Below are 20,533 nucleotides of genomic sequence, written 5' to 3' on the forward strand. Positions count from 1 at the left end.
TCACAGATCTTCAATGGTATAGATTACACCTTCATGGAGCTGTCAGATGGTGGTATCACAAGAAGTCATACCCAGCACACGCAATATCCATGTCATCAAAACAGAAGAAGTGGAACAAATGCTAGAAGTGTAAACCGTTTTTAATTCCAAGTGGAACATACACAGCTTAAAACTGAATATAACTCACATACGGGGCATTATAACATAGGTAACCCCACAAGCAGAATGAACTCTATAACAGCTTGGACAAGCAAAGGGAATGGTGCCAGTTGTCTCCTTCCCAGGTGTAATCTATACCATTGAAGATCTGTGATGTCGTATTCGGGACTGATGATTGAGCCATATACTGCCTTGTAGTGCGGGCACTCATAGGCTGGTAAGCCTTATTACTTGGTGATGGTGATGACTCTTAAGTATACGGACACCAGGGTGCTTATTTCTGCCAGATGAATTGTCGTTATCCTATAGAGCTGATCTGTATCCACCTGATATACCATTTCAAAAACTTTGGACTAGTTCTTGTTTCAGCAGCTTTTCTACAGGTGGCGCTGATCTATACTGTTTGTAGCTTATTTACTTTTGGTCAGCTCTGGATATGTACACAGTATAAACCATGTTTTATCGACATTTTTAATGTGCTTTAAATAACTTACAGAGTATACAGTATTATAACAGAAATATCCAACACCAAAAACAGTACATTTTGCATCAGGGCTGTGGAGTCGGAGTCGTGGAGTCGGGGCAATTTTGGGTGCCTGGAGTCGGAGTCGGGAAAAAATGCACCGACTCCTAATCAATTTAAACTAATTAAAATAGAAAATATGATAAAATGTTCTATTTTTCAGATAATAGTCATCATAAATAATTTATACATACAGTAATAGCTGTGCTTAGTCCACAAAAATGAAATAAACCAATCAAAATTAGTTACTTGTGCTGCTTAAATAAAGGAGTCCCCGTATTTTTAATGTCAGATATACATATTTGATTGTGACTGTATATATGATGTGTACACAGGAATCTCTTCTATACTAAATAACATCTATGCTGTAAGTATAAAGACTGATGTGTAGCCGTGTCACTAATAGAGATGGTCAATGAGATGGAAATAATTCTGTGTAGATTCTGATTTATGCAAATGTATGCACTCTCTTTGCTCATGAAATCAAATAATTTGATATGTTGTTAAAATTTGGTTTGGTGACTACGAATTAAAATGGTACCTGAGAAGGATGAAAAGAAAAGTATTATACATACCTGGGGCTTCTTCCAACCCCCTTCAGGCTAATCAGTCCCTCGCAGTCCACCTCCACCACCTGGATCTTCTGCTAGGAGTCCTGGTAATTCAGCCAGTCAGCGCAGTCCGGCCGCATGCCGCTTCCACAGCCAGGAGCGGTCTGCACCTGCGCAATAGGGCTGTGCAGGTGTAGTATGCTCCCGGCGGCAGAGTGTGTGCATGTGCACTACGCCAGACTGGCTCAAGTACCTGGACTCATAGCAGAAGATCCAGGTGGCGGAGAAGGACAGCGAAGGACTGATTAGCCTGAAGGGGGCTGGAGGAAGCCCCAGGTATGTATAAAACTAATTTCATCTGTCTCAGGTTTACTTTGTTACACAGTAGTACTATACTCTACATATGCACTCGCCACAGAGCTGCAGGGAATGCATTGAGAATTTTGTGCACATTGAACACAGTGGTGTTGTCTATCACCCATAAACCTGGTTCAGATTGTGCATGAAGAATGTGTAATAGAGGAGGAATCCCCTTATTCCCCTGCAGAGTACCTGCACATCACTCTTACATGTACCCACAGTTACATTGCCTAGGGCCTGATAGAGGTTCTTTGTTCCTGTCTGTACCTTTTACAAGTACTCTTACCAAGGACTAGTTTTAGTCTATGACTAAAGGGAATAAATATGGCAGTCTCCATATCCTTCTTACTTCAGTTGTCTTTTGAAATTCCTAAGCGTTGGCAGTGAAGAGACGAATTTCATGTTACATACTTTCAATCAAGAAGATTGCAATATGCAAATTAGAGGAGTCGGAGGAATCCTAAACTGAGGAGTCGGAGTCGGTGGATTTTTGTACCGACTCCACGGCCCTGTTTTGCATATGGGCCCAACTTAGTATGCATTAAAGTCTTGTAACACAAATATAAGTAGGAGGACTATCTGCACTAAACACCAAAGCGGTGGAGTCAGAGGTTAGGATTAGGTTAGGATTCCACCGACTCCTCTACTTTGCATATTACAATCTTGTTGATTGAAAGTATGTAACATAAAATGCATCTCTTAACTGCCAATGCTTAGGAATAAAAAAAAAAAAAAAAAAAAAAAAAAAAAAAAAAACAGACAACTGAACTGAGAGGGACAGGACCGGCCTTAGGTTTCACAGCGCCCTGAGCGAAACCTGATTTTTGTGCCCCCCTTCATCCTCTTCACGCATGCGGGCACACACACACACACAAACACACTGTTATTGTTAAGCTTGGGGGTGTAATCTCCACAGTCAGCATACAACACATAAGCTGACGTGAAGGAGGTACACACACCAGCACAAGGGATCAGGATATCCCCAGTTTAGTGGAGGAGAGGACTGACTCCAATAGGAGATTGTGGTGCACAGAGCCGGTGCAGATCTGAACAGCCACAAACACTTTCGTAATAACGTCTCAGCGCAAGGTAGCGCTGAGCGCATAAACCAGGACTGAGGAGATCAGGACAGGTAGACAGAATGAACGCTTGCTAGCTAGCGATTACTTAGCGACAGCAAGCGTCCAAAACCAGACAGACTGGAATGAGGCAGCCAATGCGTTGCGGCGATGGCGTGCCTCACAAAGACAGGACAGGAGAGACAGGAAATAGCAGGATCGAGATAGTTGAACGTAACACAGATAAATATACAATAAGTATGTTTTCCTAGCGTATTACAATTACAGCTATCAATGAAACTATTCGTAACGTCTGACTAACATATGTATATATTGGCAATGAACCGATATATGACATAAGCAGGAACTCTGACTAAGACTGAAGTAATACAGGGAACAGGACTCAGAAGGATTCGCTATCTCTTCGCAGAGATGAACGCAATCCACGAACAGGACCAGGAACAGGATTCAGAAGGATTCGTTATCTCTTCGCAGAGATGAACGCAATCCACAAACAGGACCAGGAACAGGATAACTAGCTCAGCACGGGTGTTCACGATACGCGCAAACTACCAAAACGTGCTGGAAAACTGACTAGCTGAACACAGGAAATAAACAGTTCGTGTACGTATATATCAGCGACACTGATATATTAACGTAACACGAATACAAGGAAAATAACAAAATGCGCAAGTATGCGTATATATTGGCGATGAACCAATATATGACACAAGACAAGCAAGTAGCAACTTCTAGAACAAGAGCAGAACTAGGAGGACTCGCTGACCCCTTCGCAGGAGTCAGCGCAGTCCACACGGACCAGGAACGAGGTGGGGCACGAGCAGAGTAACAGATAGAGTCTGAAACTATGATAGCCCATGAGGCATTGCAGGAAGCAGTTCTTTATCCTGAGGTCATCCAATGGGAGCAGACCTGCAGATTCCCACACAAGTGAATGGTAATTAATCACAGGCTGATAGCAGGAAAAGGCAGACAATGATATGCAGCCTGCAGGAAAGGGACCGCCCCTCCACTGCAGCAGACAATGTTTGTTTACACAAAAGCATATTAAACTGTCATAAACTTCAGAGCGACTGCAGATGGAATCAGCAACTAGTTTAAGTGCAAACCAAACTATGCAAGCAAATGCATGTAATGACATTAGAACTGCTTGGTTTGCAATACCAGTGCAGTCAGCAGTAAACGCTACAGAAGCGATCATAACACACACACACACACACAATTCACCTTTTCTCCTGAGATATCTCCTAGGAGAGTGGTTCCCAACCTTTTTGACATCGTGACACATCACGCCAAATGCTCAGAACTCCGTGACACATCACATATGTATAATAGGAAAAATACTATTAATAACCACGAATGGATGGAAAGAGTGCATTATCCTGAATAAACTTAAACATGAAGACTAGAACCTTTCAGGAATATTAATAAAAACAATCAGTGGGACAGTTAGCTGCCCCCCATTTAGAATAGCAGCACAGCACTAACAATTTGCACCACGCGTTATAGCCGCAGTGTGCCCCCCCCCCGTGATACGTTAGTGACATGCCTGTCTTTATGTATGGATCCTTTAATGTATGGATTACTGTTCACGTATATATGTTAAATGTGTTCTCTGTCTAGTACTGGATGAGTTAATTTGGTTTAACACAGCAACTGGAGACGTTGCTGTATTTTGTCTGTCCTTGTGCAGAGTAAGAACAATGAATCGCTGTGCAATAAGTTACATTTCTTACATTTGCTCACATTCTTTGGCCACAAAGCAACACCAAAAAAGCAACATGTTCTTCTTGCCCTTGGGTAGAAGAAAAACATGTTTTTGTTCACTGTTGATTGGCAACATGTGGTCTTTCTGCGCCTGCGCGCAGTGAGAGCATGTTCTGATCACGCGCTAAAATAGTAACATATGATCTTTCTGCGCTTGCGCGGAATAAGATCATGTTGTGATCACGCGCTGAGGCAGCATCAGCAGCATGTGTCCTTTCTGCGCTTGCGTGGAATGGAAGCATGTTCTGATTAGCTGCTTGTGCACTTGCGCGGTTATGACGATTCTGTCCGTTAAAGGCAGGGGGAAAACACTTTGACTTTGGGATCTTTCCAGATGATCAGCAGACGTGCTGTTCGTGTATGTTCCAGTTGTTTCCCCTTCGAGGTCGCTGAGGTCCCCCAATTCTCCCTGGGTGATGTCTACAACAGCTTGGTAACGTGTTGATGCATACTTCTAATTACTCAAACTAACTATGATTCTGCAGGCTTAGATAATATTGTAACAGGATTGTAGAACTAAATTAACTATTCCTTTGAGTTGTATATACATGTTTTGCAGCAATTTTGTTTATTCCCATCTTTGAATGGTGAGCGAAGTTAGAGGGTTTAAAAACCCTATTTGCTTAGGCAAAACACCCCCCCCCCAAAAAAAAAAAAACTTCAGACTCAGTATAGGTAGGTAGCCAGGTATATCTGCCCCCAGTATAGGATCTCATGTGTAGGTGCCCTCAATATAGGTTGCCAAGCATATGTGCCCCCAGTATAGGAAGTCAGTTGAAGGTCTCCATCCCCCTCATAGGTAACCAAGCGTAGGTGCCTCCAGTATAGGTAGCCAGCTAAAAGGTGTCCCCCCCCCCAGTATGGGAAATCAGGTACAGGTGCCCTCAGTATAGGTCACCAGCTATAGGCGCCCCCTTGGAAGCCGGCGCCCTGAGCGACCGTTCCGGTAGCTCAGGTCAAAGGCCGGCTATGGAGAGGGATATGGAGGCTGCCATATTAATTCCCTTTTAAACAATACCAGTTACCTGGCTATTCAGCTGATCTTCTGCCTCTAATACTTTTAGTCATAGACTTAGGATTCGTTCACATCAAATACGCTTCAGTGCGCATTTGGAAGCGCATATGACGTGGTAACATGCAAGAACGGCAGAAGGGTACAGACAGCCCTTATGCCTTTCACATCAAATGTGCTGCGCAGCAGTATGATGCGCTTGAGTACTACTGCATGCATTCTGCCCGCAAGCGCAGAGCAGACCCATTCAATGTGAATGGATGGGATCAGCAATACAGCGGGTAGCAGCGCAGATGGCGTGCGATCGTACGTGTTGCGTTCCGTTCGCACAGCCATCTGTGCTGCATAGATGTGAACAAACCTAAAACTAGTCCTTGGTAAGAGTACTTGTAGAAGGTACAGACCGGAACAAAGAACATCTATCAGGCCCTAGGCAATGTAACTGTGGGTACATGTAAGAGTGATGTGCAGGTACTCTGCAGGAGAATGAGGGGATTCCTCCTCTATTACACATACTTCATGTACAATCTGAACCAGGTTTATGGGTGATAGACAACACCTCGGTGTTCAATGTGCACAACATTCTCAGTGGATTCCCTGCAGCTCTGTGGGGAGTGCATATGTAGAGTATAGTACTACTGTGTAACAAAGTAAACCTGAGACAGATGAAAGTTGTATACATACCTGGGGCTTCCTCCAGCCCCTTCAGGCTAATAAGTCTCATGCTGTCCTCCTCTGTCACCTGGATCTACTACTATGGGTCCAGGCACTTGAGCCAGTCGGGCACAGTGCACGCACACACACACACACGCCAGGAACGTACTACACCTGCACAACACTATTGCAAGAGATGGGCAATCTTGGGTTGCACAGTCCGCCAGGCAAACCACAGGTTGTACACTCTGGCGCAGGCTTTCTCAACCAGGGTTCCCTGGAACCCCAGGGTTCCTTGAGGACTCTGCAGGGGTTCCTTGGCATTTTACCCCATCGTGGGGGAAGTATAATAGAGCACACTATAATAGGTGGTACTGTAACAAGAAGCACTAAATTGGGAGGGGGGAGGGTCAAGAGACATGATAATGAGTGGCAGTGTAATAGGAGATAGTGAAAATAGCAGCCTAACCTACTTAAAGACCATGCCTCTTGAAAAATAAATGTAGGGGTTCCTCGAGACCAAAAAATTGTTTGCAGGGGTTCCTTGAGATCCAAAAGTTATTTACAGGGTTCCTCCAAGGTAAAAAAGGTTGAGAATGGCTGCTCTAGCGGCTCCTCCAAGCTGGGTTGCACAGCTAGGCTTGGTATACAATAAAAGAAAAGAAGAGAAGGAGGAGGAGCGCTCTGTAGTGTATTACCCTTTAATAAATAAAAACAATGCGCATACAAATTTGCACTTACTAGATACAAAATGTAGCAGGCGTATAACATGGGCTGAAAAGCCCCTTCATCAGCAACCACCCCCAAGACCCTGAGAACAGCTATGGCCAGCAACCATCCTGGTCCAGATGGTGTTATAGACCTAAGGTGTCCGACGTGGTGCTCTACGTGTGCTGGATGGCATCACGACGTGTTTCGGCCTATCCACGCCTTCGTCAGGTGAACCATCCAGCACGCACACGACGCTTAAATAGAGGCAGTAATGAGCACGTAGAGCACTCAGACTCCTACTCCAGGTACCCAAAAATTGCTCAGACTCCTCAGCCATGCTAAACACCATCCATGCGTGGTAGCAGGTTTTCTGAACTCAGTCCTCAAGTACCCCTAACAGTGCATGCTTTGCAGAATACCAGAAACATTCACAGGTGAGGTAACTAGTGTCTCAGCAGTGGTGAGTAAGGCCTCATTCACATCAGGGCCATTTCTGTGCGCTTTTCACATCGCATTGTGCTGTGCGTTCTGCAATTCAGTGATTTTCCCATGTAAATTGAATGTGCCTGGTTCACATCTATGCGCTGCATTACAAAAACATAATGTAGCATGCATTTGTGCGTTGAGCCAGTGGAGTCACAGCCTCTAAAGACAAGCTGCAATGCACACATGTAGATGTAATACACCATTGCAAGAAAGGAGATCAAAGTGTCTGATACTTAGACACTTATGCTGAGGATACACGGGTCGACCGGCGGCTCGATTAGCCGCCGGATCGTCCTCGCGGATCGATTACCGCTCGCCCCGCTTCCTTATCAGTAATCGATTCCCTGCCATTGTCCGCCGGCGGGGATCGAGCAGGCGGGGGTCGAGCGGCTTGATCGGGCCAGCTGAATATTATCAGCTGGCCGGATCAGCTGGTTGATACACGGTACAGAAACGTACCGTTCATCCCCAGCATTAGAACGGGTGCCCGATGCTGTCGGACTGGATACGACAGTACGGTGGCATGCAATACCTTGAATGCACCGACGTAATACGCACTAGTGCATCTCAATAGTTTAGAATATCGTTGAAAAGTTAATTTCAGTAATTCAATTCAAAAAGTGAAATAATTACACAGTAATATAATTAAAGTGTTTATTTCTTTTCATATTGCTGCTTATGGCCTACAGGGGTGACCAGTGACATAACTCAAACTACTGGATTTAAATACAGATATTTGGCCTATAATGGTTTCTGAGCAAGATTATCAGCAAAGTCAAAATACCAGCTCTATATTATATATTGCTCCAAGTTAACAAGGCAGAAAGTACCACAAGCAGATCATATACAGCAGTGCTGTCCAACTTCAAAATACACATCTGGCAGCGTTTCTGTCACAGTACACATAATCTGGCAACATTTCCCTCAAAACAGCTCTTTACAGGTTGGATTATAAGCACTTATTTTATTTTTTTTAACCAAACTTTTTAGTCAGCTGATTTTACCTGTTTTTATTAGTTGCTCCAGCAGCTCTGCCCTGTCCTTGATCCAGTTATACCCCACGGACTCCAAAACAGCATAGCCGCACATTAAGAAAACCCACATGGAGGGACTTGAAATGACTGTCACTTCGGCTACACACAGTGCCTAGCCAGCAGCCAGACCAGTTCTGCCCCTGCACTCTCACAGGCACAGCGATCCAGCCCGATGTAGACCAGACAGCCTGGCTGTAGCAACCCATGCACCTGGCCCAAACGCCCCCAGGTGCTGCGTCCAGTGGAAGATTCGGACCTCTATCATCCAGGGAAGCCTGCCAACCAATGCAGCACCAGCACTCCATCAGGAGAATCCACTGCGGTCCTGACAGTGCAGCCGCAGCATTCATCTTCCTCCTCAGTGCACTGCCACCGAGCCTGGTCCTCTCCAGCTGCTGCACCAACCCCCATCCAGCTTTGTTTCATTGCAGAAGCCCCCGGTTCCACCTCCACCACAATCTCAACTGCTGGAATCTTGGAGGTGGGAAAGATGTGCATGACACAGAGCTAGTGGCTGGTGGGCCAAATGCAGCCCATGGGCCACCAGTTGGACAGCACTGACATACATTACAACCAGAAAATTAAATTGTAATTTTTGGCTTTGCTTTAACTTTTTATTTTACATCCCAATAGCATCTTCCACGTCAGAAAGCATGAGGACACCATCTTGTCCCTGTTCCTACAAGCCCCCTTTCAGTCTACATCTATCCCCATCCCAGTAACATTTTTCATTTGCCCATGAATCCTCACCCACAACAAATTTAACCAAATTCCCTTTATCGTTGTTCACAAATGCCTGACCCAGTACCTCAATGCCAACTCACTGCTAGACCCACTCCAATCTGGATTTCGGCCTGCCCACTCAACCGAAACTGCTCTCACCAAAGTGGTCAACGACCTTGCCTTAGCTGAAGGTAAATACTCCATTCTCCTCCTCCTCGACCTGTCAGCAGCTTTTGACACAGTAGATCATCCCCTACTCCTCCAGTTCCTCCAGTCCTTGGGCATTCACGATCTTGCCCTGTCCTGGCTTTCATCCTACCTCTCCAACCGCTCCTTCACGACCGCCTTCAATGAGTCCTCATCCACCCCCAACCACCTCTCGGTGGGAGTCCCCCAAGGTTCGGCCCTTGGCCCCCTACTGTTCACCCTATACACATCCTCCATTGGCATGGTTATCTCCTCCATGGGTTTTAACTATCATCTGTATGCAGATGACACCCAGATCTACCTCCACACCCCTGACATATCCACCACTACCATGGACAAGGTCTCCTCCTGCCTATCAGCCATCTCCTCCTGGATGTCCGCTAGGTTCCTGAAACTAAATCTAGACAAAACGGAATTTATGATCTTCCCACCCCGGCCATCCACCAACCTCCCAGATGTGCATGTCACTGTTAACCACACTACCATTCGCCCTACCTCTCAAGCCCGCTGTCTGGGTGTCACCCTGGACTCCGCACTCTCCTTCACTTCCCACATCCAAAACCTCGCAAAGTCCTGCAACTTCCACCTTCGTAACATCTGTAAGATTCGCCCTTTCCTGACCTCTGCCACCACCAAACTCCTCATCCATGCCCTCATAATTTCCCGCCTTGACTACTGCAATACCCTGCTGTCTGGCCTCCCTATGACCCGAACAGCCCCACTGCAGACCATCATGAATGCGGCAGCCAGAATTATTCACTGCTCCCATTGCTCCACCACGGCGGATCCCCTCATAGAATCCCTCCACTGGCTTCCTATCCAGTCCAGAATCAGATTCAAGATACTGTGTCTGACCTACAAATCTGTCCACAAAACCTGTCCAACCTACATTTCCGATCTTACTCAGAGGTACACACCTAGCCGCTCACTCCGCTCTTCCAATGAACTTCGCCTAACCGCCCCCCGAATCACCTAGTCCCATGCACGTCTCCAGGACTTCTCAAGAGCTGCTCCAACACTATGGAACTTCCTTCCTCCACCCATTAGGGCAGCCCCCTCCAACATCTTCAAGAAAGCCCTCAAAACTCACCTTTTCACTCTGGCCTACTACCCCTCACAAGTGCTCTAAACCTACAGCTGAACTCTGGTCCCCTACCATTCGTGTCCTTACCTCTCCCTCTAGATTGTAAGCCTTTGGGCAGGGTCCTCCTCCTTTTGTGTCCTACCTGATCATGCACCTCTATTACTGTGCACCCATGCTATGCATCTGAGTGAACCTAACTTGCCTAATCTCCATGCTCCATCCAGTGACTGACTAAGCATTACCTGGTACTCATACTATGGTGTGTGATCTGGTTTTCTTGTATTCCTGTATTGTCATATTGCTGTATGTCACCCCTAAATATTGTCTGTAACCTAAATTAATGTTCAGCGCTGCGTAATATGTTGGCGCTTTATAAATACAATAAATAAATAATAAATAAAATAAATATCTGTGTTCAATCATCTCACTCTCCTGTACCTTAGGTTTTTAAAAGCTCTAGTACTAGTTACATGAGAACCATGCAAGAAAACTGAGCATTTCACCACAACTGCAACCTTGCATAAAACCTGAACCGTAAATAATACTAATGTGTAAGCCCCATACAAACTCTCAACAGCGGACTTTTATGTTTTCACAACTTTTGTTGTGAAACAAGTTGAAACACCTAATAAAGTCTTTTGCTATTGTTCAAAGAGCTGATAAGACTGATAAGAAGTCAAACAGTTGGATTGACTTCTTTTCAGTCTTATCAGCTCTTTGAATAGCAAAAGACTTTTTTTAGGTGTTTCAACTTGTTTCACAACAAAAGTTGTGAAAGCATAAAAGACCACTGTTGAGTGTGTGTATGGGGCGTTACACAATATACAGCACAATTATAACTGGAGTTGACAGCTTATCAGTTCTTTGAACAATAGCAAGCAACTTTGTTTTGGTTGTTCAACTTGTTTCACAACAAAAGTTGCTTGATAATTGTGCTGCATGAAAGACCGCTGTTGAGTGTGTGTATGGGACTTTAGTTGCTAAACCTGTTCAATATGGGTAATGGATAATTACCTGCTGGCAATAATTACTTGCTCCAATGATTCTTCTTTAGCCAGACATGTCCTTCCTTTCTAAGATGGAAAGTGACAACATATCAGAAAGCACCTGAGAAATCCATTGTTGAAGAGGAATTACTGGAGAATGTAAATATGAAATATGGCAACCAAAGCCAATGCACACAACTGCAGGAATACTAAGTTATTGAATCAGTTACTGCGGTGCTACCACACATCTTTCCATCCCCACATGACTGTGATAGTGCAGGAAGACTACGTTATCCAGTTACCACAGTCGCTCTCTGTTAAAGAGAATCTGTATTGTTAAAATCGCACAAAAGTAAACATACCAGTGTGTTAGGGGACATCTCCTATTACCCTCTGTCACAATTTTGCCGCTCCTCGCCGCATTAAACGTGGTTAAAAACAGTTTTAAAAAGTTTGTTTATAAACAAACAAAATGGCCACCAAAACAGGAAGTAGATTGATGTACAGTATGTCCACACATAGCAAATACATCCATACACAAGCAGGCTGTATACAGCCTTCCTTTTGAATCTCAAGAGATCATTTGTGTGTTTCTTTCCCCCTGCAGCTATCTTCCACTGAAGTGTCAGGCTGTTTCTTCCTGCAGAGTGCAGACAGCTCTGCCCATATGTAATTCATCAGTTTGTGAAAGCCCAGCCAGCTCAGAGGAGGATTTATCCAGCTTGTAAATATACGAGAGAAGAGAGAAGCTGCCCTAATCTAAATAATACACAGGCAGTGTGCAGAGAGGGGCCTGGAGGGGGGAGATGCATCACAGAACCACAACACTGAAGAACTTGGCAGCCTTCCAGACACAGGCTGACAAGTCTGACAAGAGAGAGATAAGTTGATTTATTACAGAGATGGTGATAGTAGAATGTGCTGCAGTAAGCCAGAACACATTAGAATAGCTTTTGGAACTTTTAGCATGATAAAAAACAGGATGCAATTTTTGTTACGGAGTCTCTTTAACACCCTTCATTACAAGTAGATTTTAATTAGGCAGCTGCCAGATTAATTTTCCATAGTTCTTGTGGGCCTTAGCAAATAAGGCAACCTCATGTAGGGAGCACCTATGGATTCTGAGGTTAGTAGATGAGGCACTGAACATCAGATCTGGCTATGACAAAATGATAAGCTTGTATGAACAGATCATTTAGTACCATCTTTCACAGCGTTTTACAGAGTGCATAATCATGTCGCCAATTGTCCCTCACAATCTAATCCCCACCATGGTCATACTGTATGTCCAGTATCTGTATGTTTTTGAGATGTGGGAAGAAACCAAAAAGTTTCAAGGCGTGGAGAATGATGGACAAGCTGAGGGAAAATTTTAAAGAAGAGGGGACAGTCGAGATATGTCCTGAATGCAAAAGTAAATCTCATTAGTAAATGGGTAGTATTTTGTCATTACAGGCACCCAAGTAGTCCATAACTGATAAGATTAGATTTACTGAGGCCAGATCTGGAGATTATACTGTATTTGGGTTTAGAGGACAAAAACAAAACATAGAGATAGATAGATCTATATCTATCAATCCTGGTGAGTCTATGGTGAAGAGGTGCCTTGTGGAGCTTACCCCCCAGACTACAATGTAAATAAAGCGACCAGTGATCAACGAATCAGGATAGAGGTTCCCATATAAGGAATAAATAATGCCAGCAACTACTGTTTAAACTGGGAAGGAGTACCCCCCTATACCTGTCTAGCAGATGCATTAACAGCACAGTTGAAAAGCTGCCACCAATCACATCCCCATGGCCAGCCAACATCCAGAAGAACTGACAAGCCCCTCTCTTGTGTGCAGCCATTGCCCTGTATCTGTTGCTGCTGTCCACCATGCACAGATAGAGAACTTCTCCTCTCTTCAGCATCTGCGCCTGACACTGCAAGTCTAGCTACCCATTGACAATGCCATCAGCGCTTAAATTAGATTGATACTCTCACGAGATCCAGAAAGGTACTACATGGATTACAACAGGGCTGTGGAGTCGAGGAGTCGGAGTAATTTTGGGCACCCGGAGTAGTTGATTTCATAAACCGAGTCGTCGGAGTCAGGAGTCGGACGATTTTTGTACAAAATCCACAGCCCTGTTAAGTATTAGACTAAGGAGTTGGAGTCATTTTGGTTACCCGGAGTCGTGGTTTCATAAACTGAGGAGTCGGAGTTGGAAGATTTTTGTACCGACTCCACAGCCCTGGATTACAAGCACCCCATCAGTATGGAAGTGGCAAGACTGATGCAGTTTTCTAAAAAAGGATTAAACAGTCAGCAATGTCAGCCAACAAAAAGGCATTGAAGTAACCCTGCTGCAGCAGTTACATGAAGAGGCTTCAGCTGGATACGTTTCAACGCAAAATGTGTGTTACTCCAACAGAAATTGTCACACTACAAATGTACCAGTATGGAAGTGGCTTTGGAATATAATTGCACCCCGTTCCAAAACCACGGATGTAGTTTGAAAGGACACTTACTCCTGCAGTAAGGTGGTACTTTCTGAACACTGGAACCATACTGCAAATGGAGTAATGGTTACTGAGAAAAGCCATTTCAGCCTGCTGTCTGGTTGGGATATCCTTACCCAGCTGCACAAAATGGGTAATTTTGTTCTAGTAACATCAATCTGCAGAAAAGACTTGTGCAGCACCCATCAGCCCAGGTTACTAAAGGTTCAATTTCCAACTGGGATATATAGTAAGGGGTGCTACTGGTGGCCCAATAAATGAGGTACAATGGTGTAACCCTGGGAATGCTTAGCACTGTACTGTCCAGAGCCACTGCATGTAAGGTCCTGAACACAGGAAAGATGGAAAGATGTTCAGTGAGGGACAGAGCAGAACACGCCTTTAGTACACTGTGTAGACAATAAAAGGAATGCAAAGGGCCAGAGGCTGCTAAGAGTTGAAGAGAAAAATGCACACCACATATAAGTTATCATCATGTTTAACTATAAATCTCCACCACAGCATCATCCCCATGCACATACAAGTAATACAATTGCTACAAAACCCTATATTCCCAACACTTTACCCGCACAGTCCTCTGTAATAACAACACTGGCCTCAGTATTCAGAACATTGTACTTTTTTTTAACCTGCCTATTATTCTAGCTGTTGAAAAACTCCTAATCGTATCCATAAGGGTGTGCCATAAATAGAGGTTAAATTTTAAGTAAATACAAATATCACTGATCCAGAGATAGGCTTTAATAATATATTAATGACGTGGGGGGGGGGGGGGGGGGGGGGACCTAACTTTATTAGCATTTCACACCAGGGTAGTGGAGTCGGAGCAATTTGGGGCACCCGGAGTTGGAGTCGTGGTTTCAGAAACTGAGGAGTCGGAGTTGGGAGTCGGAGTCGCATGATTTTTGTACAAAATCCACAGCCCTGTTAAGTATTAGACTAAGGAGTCGGAGTCGGAGTCTGAGCAATTTTGGGTACCCGGAGTTGGAGTCGGAGTCGTGGTTTCAGAAACTGAGGAGTCGGAGTTGGAGTCGCATGATTTTTGTACAAAATCCACAGCCCTGTTAAGTATTAGACTAAGGAGTCGGAGTCGGAGTCTGAGCAATTTTGGGTACCCGGAGTTGGAGTCAGAGTCGTGGTTTCAGAAACTGAGGAGTCGGAGTTGGAAGATTTTTGTACCGACTCCACAGCCCTGTTTCACACTCAGTTCTTTGATAACCTTTTTGCCCTCTGAAATGGTTATTACACATTAAAACCCCACAAAAACGTATGTGGGGCTAAGAAAAGAAAATCAAAAAGGATAGGTTGCAGGAGATTTTAATTAGAATAGTGTAAAAGCAATAAAGCTATGCCAACAAATCAAATCACTAGTAGCCAAGCGGAAATGATTGCCTCAAGTCCATGAGAGGTGAAAGTTTGTTGAATCCATTCCAAGATACAAGGAACCACAATGCATCAGCTGATAGAAAGCACACAGGAACTAATGAGGAATGTCGCTGTCCTTCAGCAAGGGCATAAGTGGAAATAACCAAGACCCAGCTAACATGTCCTGTTCTCTGGAGGGAAAGGATAGTAGCGGACAAACTGGTTTTAATGGATGGGTGGGGGAAAGGAGAGCCCAAGGAATTTCTTTGCCTTCTGCAAGAGACAAAAAAAACAAACAAAAAAAAAAAAAAAACTATTGCATTTCCAAATGCAGGTATAAAATTACACTTCTGGTTACTAAAAAACATTTCAAAGTGTTGCTACTAAACATTCACTTATGTAGTGAAACAACATTTCAGAAGCAGGATTACCTTGTGATTGTTTTTAGATGCTTTGGTACATTCTGTTCTTGCTTGAATGTACAAAGCTTTATTACACGCACGTTCTTGCCTCATTTAACATATTCACACCTGCAAAGTGGCAGATGGCAAGAATAGCAGTATGCTTAAAACATTTCAAGTCATGAAGTGGTCTTCATGTGCAAATGAACTGTATGGTTTGTTATGACATACAACTTTTGTATAGACTTCAGTTTAGTAGTTTAAAAACACATTAAAACCAAAATACATTGTTTATGCTATATGTCCAAAACCAGTGTTAACAACAACATTTCTATAGCGCTTTTCTCCCATAGGACTCAAAGCGTGTTGTCCGAACGTGTTGTTTAACCATGATAATACAGGACACCACAAAACAGCCTTCCAGATCGGAACCTGTTTGCAAGAGGGGACAACCTGTACTGTATTAATTAAAGCGGAACTGAAATAAAGTATTTGACTTACCTGGGGCAAAAGTAGCCACCAGCTACTTTTGGTACTGTCGTACCATTGACTTATAAATCGACGGCAAGCCACCCATCTCTTACCACCCACAATAGTGTCCTGAGCTAATAGCGCAAGACGATATTGCGGAGAAAGATGCGCGTGGTTTGGGGTGCACAGGCGCAGTTCCTGAGTCGACGGTACCGAAAGTAGCTGGTGGCGGGTGAACGGAAGATCGGCACAGGAAGGCTGCACGGGGCTGGTAGAAGCCCCAGGTAAGTGAAACTCTGGGTTTTTCTTTTTTTACTACTTTGCTTTAATCTACTCACATTTTATGAAAATGAAATAATTAAAGGAAATAAGGTGGGGCACACATTTCTTAGAACTACTAATTACATACCCCTTCATTAAAACTCTGATTTCAAACCCCCAACCCCATGCTCACACCCCTTTCCAAGTCTCCCTATGGTGACCCGTACCACATGGGGGGGCGGCCAGGAACCTCGGCGACAGTTTCCGCCGCATCGCTAATCCCTCTGCTGCAGTGTGGATGCAGAGGGACTTGGCGACGAGCTGTCGCCGAACTGTCGACGAACTGTCGCGCACACGCTCCCGTGTGCAGCGACAGCTACAATTGTCCCCCCGTGAGTACTTAGCTTAAGAGTATTGTTTATACCTGCTAAAAAACTATTTGTCATTACGTTCTGCCTAAATAACTGCAGTAACCACCCAGAAGGAACTCTTTACTTTTGGGACACAGGCAACATCAAAACCTTTTCTTATATTCGTTGATAGGGAAGGGAAAAAGATAATTTTTGCCACAAATGTTTCTTTTCTACCAGACTTACAGTCTCAACAAGAGAATGTGCAGAAACCATCCAAATGGGACCAAAGACAGCAATAAATACCTACTGTCCAAAGTACCCTCAGATCATTTAGTATTTTCTAAGCAAGTGGAGTCAAAACCAAGGTCAGTGTGTGGACCAGGACAAAGCACAATGGTGCTGCATGTGTAGAGAGAAATAACAGCATGCAAACAATGTGTAAATCTGTGTTAATAAAAGAAGTCCCCAGCCCCCATCTCCTCTACAGCGGAATATATTTTCTCCTTTACACAGGCTTAGTCCCAGGCTAACAGGGTAATAAATGATCAAGCTGGACCCAAGAACAGGGCAACCAGCTATCTGAATTGGTTAAAGCGGACATGAACTCAACTTCCTCTCTACTCTAAAAGATAAGCATCAGCATAATACCTATTAAAGAAAAACATTTCTTTGTGACAGCTAATACAAACCCTGCAATAAATCTGAAGTTTGTCTACGTCCATGGAAGCAAACATACTGTTAACATCCAGTGTTGACTAATTAGCTGCTCTGCTGTGGCAGCCAGCTGACTGAGCTGAGATCAAACTACAACTTGTGATAAATCACAGATGAGGGGGAATTAGACAGGATAAACTCTATAAATACATATAATGTGCCTTTCTCTGTTTTCCTTCTGTCCTGTGCAAGAGTTCAGGTCCACTTTAAAGAGAAAGTGTACAATTAAAAAAAAAAAAAAAAAAACACATACCAATCGAGTCACTGTGATCTCCTGGATCCCTCTTTGCCATTTCTGCCGCGATCCTGGCTTTTAATCGCCAGTTTTAGGCAGTGTTTACAAACAAAAAACATGGCTGCTAACCACACACTAATATATGTATATGTGTGTATACTATGGGATTCACACAGTTTCTCAGCATGTGACAGGCAGCCCCCTTCCCCCCTCAGCCTCACAAACTGCACAAGCTGAAACTGAGAGCAGAGAGTGAGGAGTAAACAAAGCACACAGAGCCTGCAGGGGGCGTGCATAACTTGTATTCATTACAACAGAGACAGCCCATTCCTCCCTGGGTCCACAAAGCTTGACAAAGAAAAGAAGATTAGATATATTACAGAGAGTGTAACTAGAAAAGGCTGCAATAATCCAGACCACATTAGAACAGGTATAGGAACTTATAGGATAGAAGAAATAAGGCTGAAAATTGTTACAGAGTCTCTTTAAAGGGAACCAGAGATGAACATTTCACACAAAATAAACATATCAGTCGATAGCTTGTAAAGAATAAATGCTCTACCTGATAATTTTTCCGCTCTGGTGTGCCTTTTTTAGTGTTTTTTATCCATTATTGCTCCAGGAAAAATCAAATATGGCCGCCGGCTCAAATCCCTTCTGCTTCCGGGTTATGAGTTGTTCTGGATGTGCTGTCTAGGCTATATGAGACTAGGCTGCTATCTAGGCTATATGAGAAAGGCTGCAGCCTTTCATCTGTGTGCTTTCATTTTGGTATGATGTGCAGCTGCCTGTAGGAAGTCTCTCTCATAGGAATGAAACTGCAGTCATCATCAGTATCTATGCTGAGTGCACACAGAGCACAGAGATCATATTGCACAGCCACACGTGTCTGTTTCAGAGATTCTCTCTCAGCAGCAGCAGTCCCTCCCATGTCATCACAGCTCTCAGTATGCAAAGTAGCAAATCTGAGCCAGGAGGTGGTAGGCTTGGGCTTGAAAAGACTCCACAGAAGAGTGACTCAGCTATAATGATTCCAGGTCAAACCTAGACTGAGCCAGTCGGGGATTCTTATCACAGCTGCTAATATACTAATTAAGCAGATAAGAATGAAACTAAAAGCAGGGTAGGTGTGTACTGTCATGTTCCCACTGATAAATGTAATAAAATACATGAGGATGCTTCGTCTCTGGTTCTCTTTAAAGAGGAACTGTAACATCAAACTGTCCCCTGGGGGGGTACTCACCTCGGGTGGGGAAAGACTCAGGATCCTAATGAGGCTTCCCACGCCGTCCTCTGTCCCTCGGGGGTCTCGCTGCAGCCCTCCGTACAGCGGCGACTTAAATATTTACCTTCCCGGCTCCTGCGCAGGCGCTCTGGTGGCTGTCGGCTCCGAAGTAGGCGGAAATACCCGATCGTCGTCGGGTCTGCTCTACTGCGCAGGCGCAAGTCTCCGGCGCCTGCGCAGTAGAGCGGACCCGACGGAGATCGGGTATTTCCATCTAGTTTTTTACTTCAGATCCTACTCAAGCAAATGATCAGATTGACATTCAGATCTGACATTGATCATCAATGGAAGAAAGCTACCATACACACGTATGCAATTTTTTCCAAATTCCCAAATTTCTGATCATTTTCCCAACTGGATATTAATCAAAAATGGATCAAAAGGGGCATACACACAGAACGATACCCAGTATTTCAATCAATAATTTCCAGCATGTCCAATCTACTTCCGATGAAGAAAGATCTGGAATCAGGCGCTAGCATTCAGTAGGGTGTTTAAATATTTTAGAAAACAATACAAGAACGTTTGCGGTATGCAAGCAATCAGGAGCATTATGCATACCGACACTATGAAAGGCATAAAACAGAGCAGTCATACTCCGCAGTGTAACATGATGCCTGACCTTGTAGAGCAGACAAGAGCACACTTTGGGATTTGGAAGTCACTAGAATGAGAACACATGTACAGGGGGTCAGCTGTCATGCTTTGTACTGCCGAGCTGTCTGCTGGAAAAAGACCTCCACCACGTGACCAACGGGAAGCTTATCCCACCCAGCGCAAGAATCATGCACCATAGCGGGCGGACGGCAGATGACTCCCGTTCTCCCACATAGCACATACCTCCAGTGTGCGTACTCCTTAGCAGTATCTGAGTATGGCTCTACCCACGGTGGAATGAAGGAGCTTCCGACTAATACCACAGAGGCCTGAAGACGTGACTCCGCCCACCATCACCCCTCCCACAATCTTAGTGTGCCTATTCAGCCTTGCCCACACCACTCCCATCCTATGGCGAGCCTGCAGGCAGGCTACAGAGCGTCTCGCCCCTCCCACGTGCCGGTTACAAGTAATCCGATTGGTAGCTACATCATTCATGGGTTAAGGCTAGCACGTGAAGAGAGAGTGATCACCTCTAAAGGCGGAGCTTGTTCTGTTTTTGGGAGGAGACTGGCGACGGTGAGCCTCCACAGAATTACGAGCCGTCTACCGACGTCATCCCCACAATTGTACCATTATATTACATTATATTATGCACAGCGTAACTAATGAGTAAAACGCGAGTTTCTTCGTGTTTATGTTCATGAACAGTCAGTGTGTGCGCTATATAATCCATCCGTATTTGTTTTCTGGAATTCTTCCCAATTATTGCCAAAACGCAGGTGTAAATTTCCGTCATCTATATGCGACGCAAGCACATGTATCCTGTCATCGGTAGTGATGCTCGACTCGCTTACATTGCCTGCCCGTGATCCTGCCGCTCAGCTTCAGGCTAGCAGTGGTGTCCTGAAGACTGGACTGCCTTATCAGTTTGTGCTGCTCCCAAAAGCACGCTTTGTGTTTCTTCTCTCTGTATTAGTCTAAAGGTGGCCACACACCATACAATTTT

At 44.5% G+C, this 20,533-nt stretch overlaps 1 protein-coding gene across 3 annotated transcripts in view; it reads right to left on the bottom strand.

The window, feature by feature from the left end:
- The window catches only part of SLC25A30 (solute carrier family 25 member 30), a 57,692-nt gene extending 37,711 nt beyond the window's left edge, over positions 1-19,981 (bottom strand). Inside the window, exon 1 of one of the 3 annotated variants that reach the window (XM_068265214.1) lies at positions 19,768-19,981. The gene's annotated coding sequence lies outside the window, so the exon portion shown is untranslated. Of the gene's footprint in view, positions 1-11,364; positions 11,398-19,549; positions 19,619-19,767 lie in introns of those variants that run through there. The other 2 variants (XM_068265215.1, XM_068265216.1) reach the window with 2 other exon arrangements.
- Between the last annotated feature and the right edge of the window lie 552 nt (positions 19,982-20,533).

The sequence above is a fragment of the Hyperolius riggenbachi genome, chromosome 2, assembly GCF_040937935.1.
Source record: "Hyperolius riggenbachi isolate aHypRig1 chromosome 2, aHypRig1.pri, whole genome shotgun sequence".
NCBI classification, from domain to species: domain Eukaryota; kingdom Metazoa; phylum Chordata; class Amphibia; order Anura; family Hyperoliidae; genus Hyperolius; species Hyperolius riggenbachi.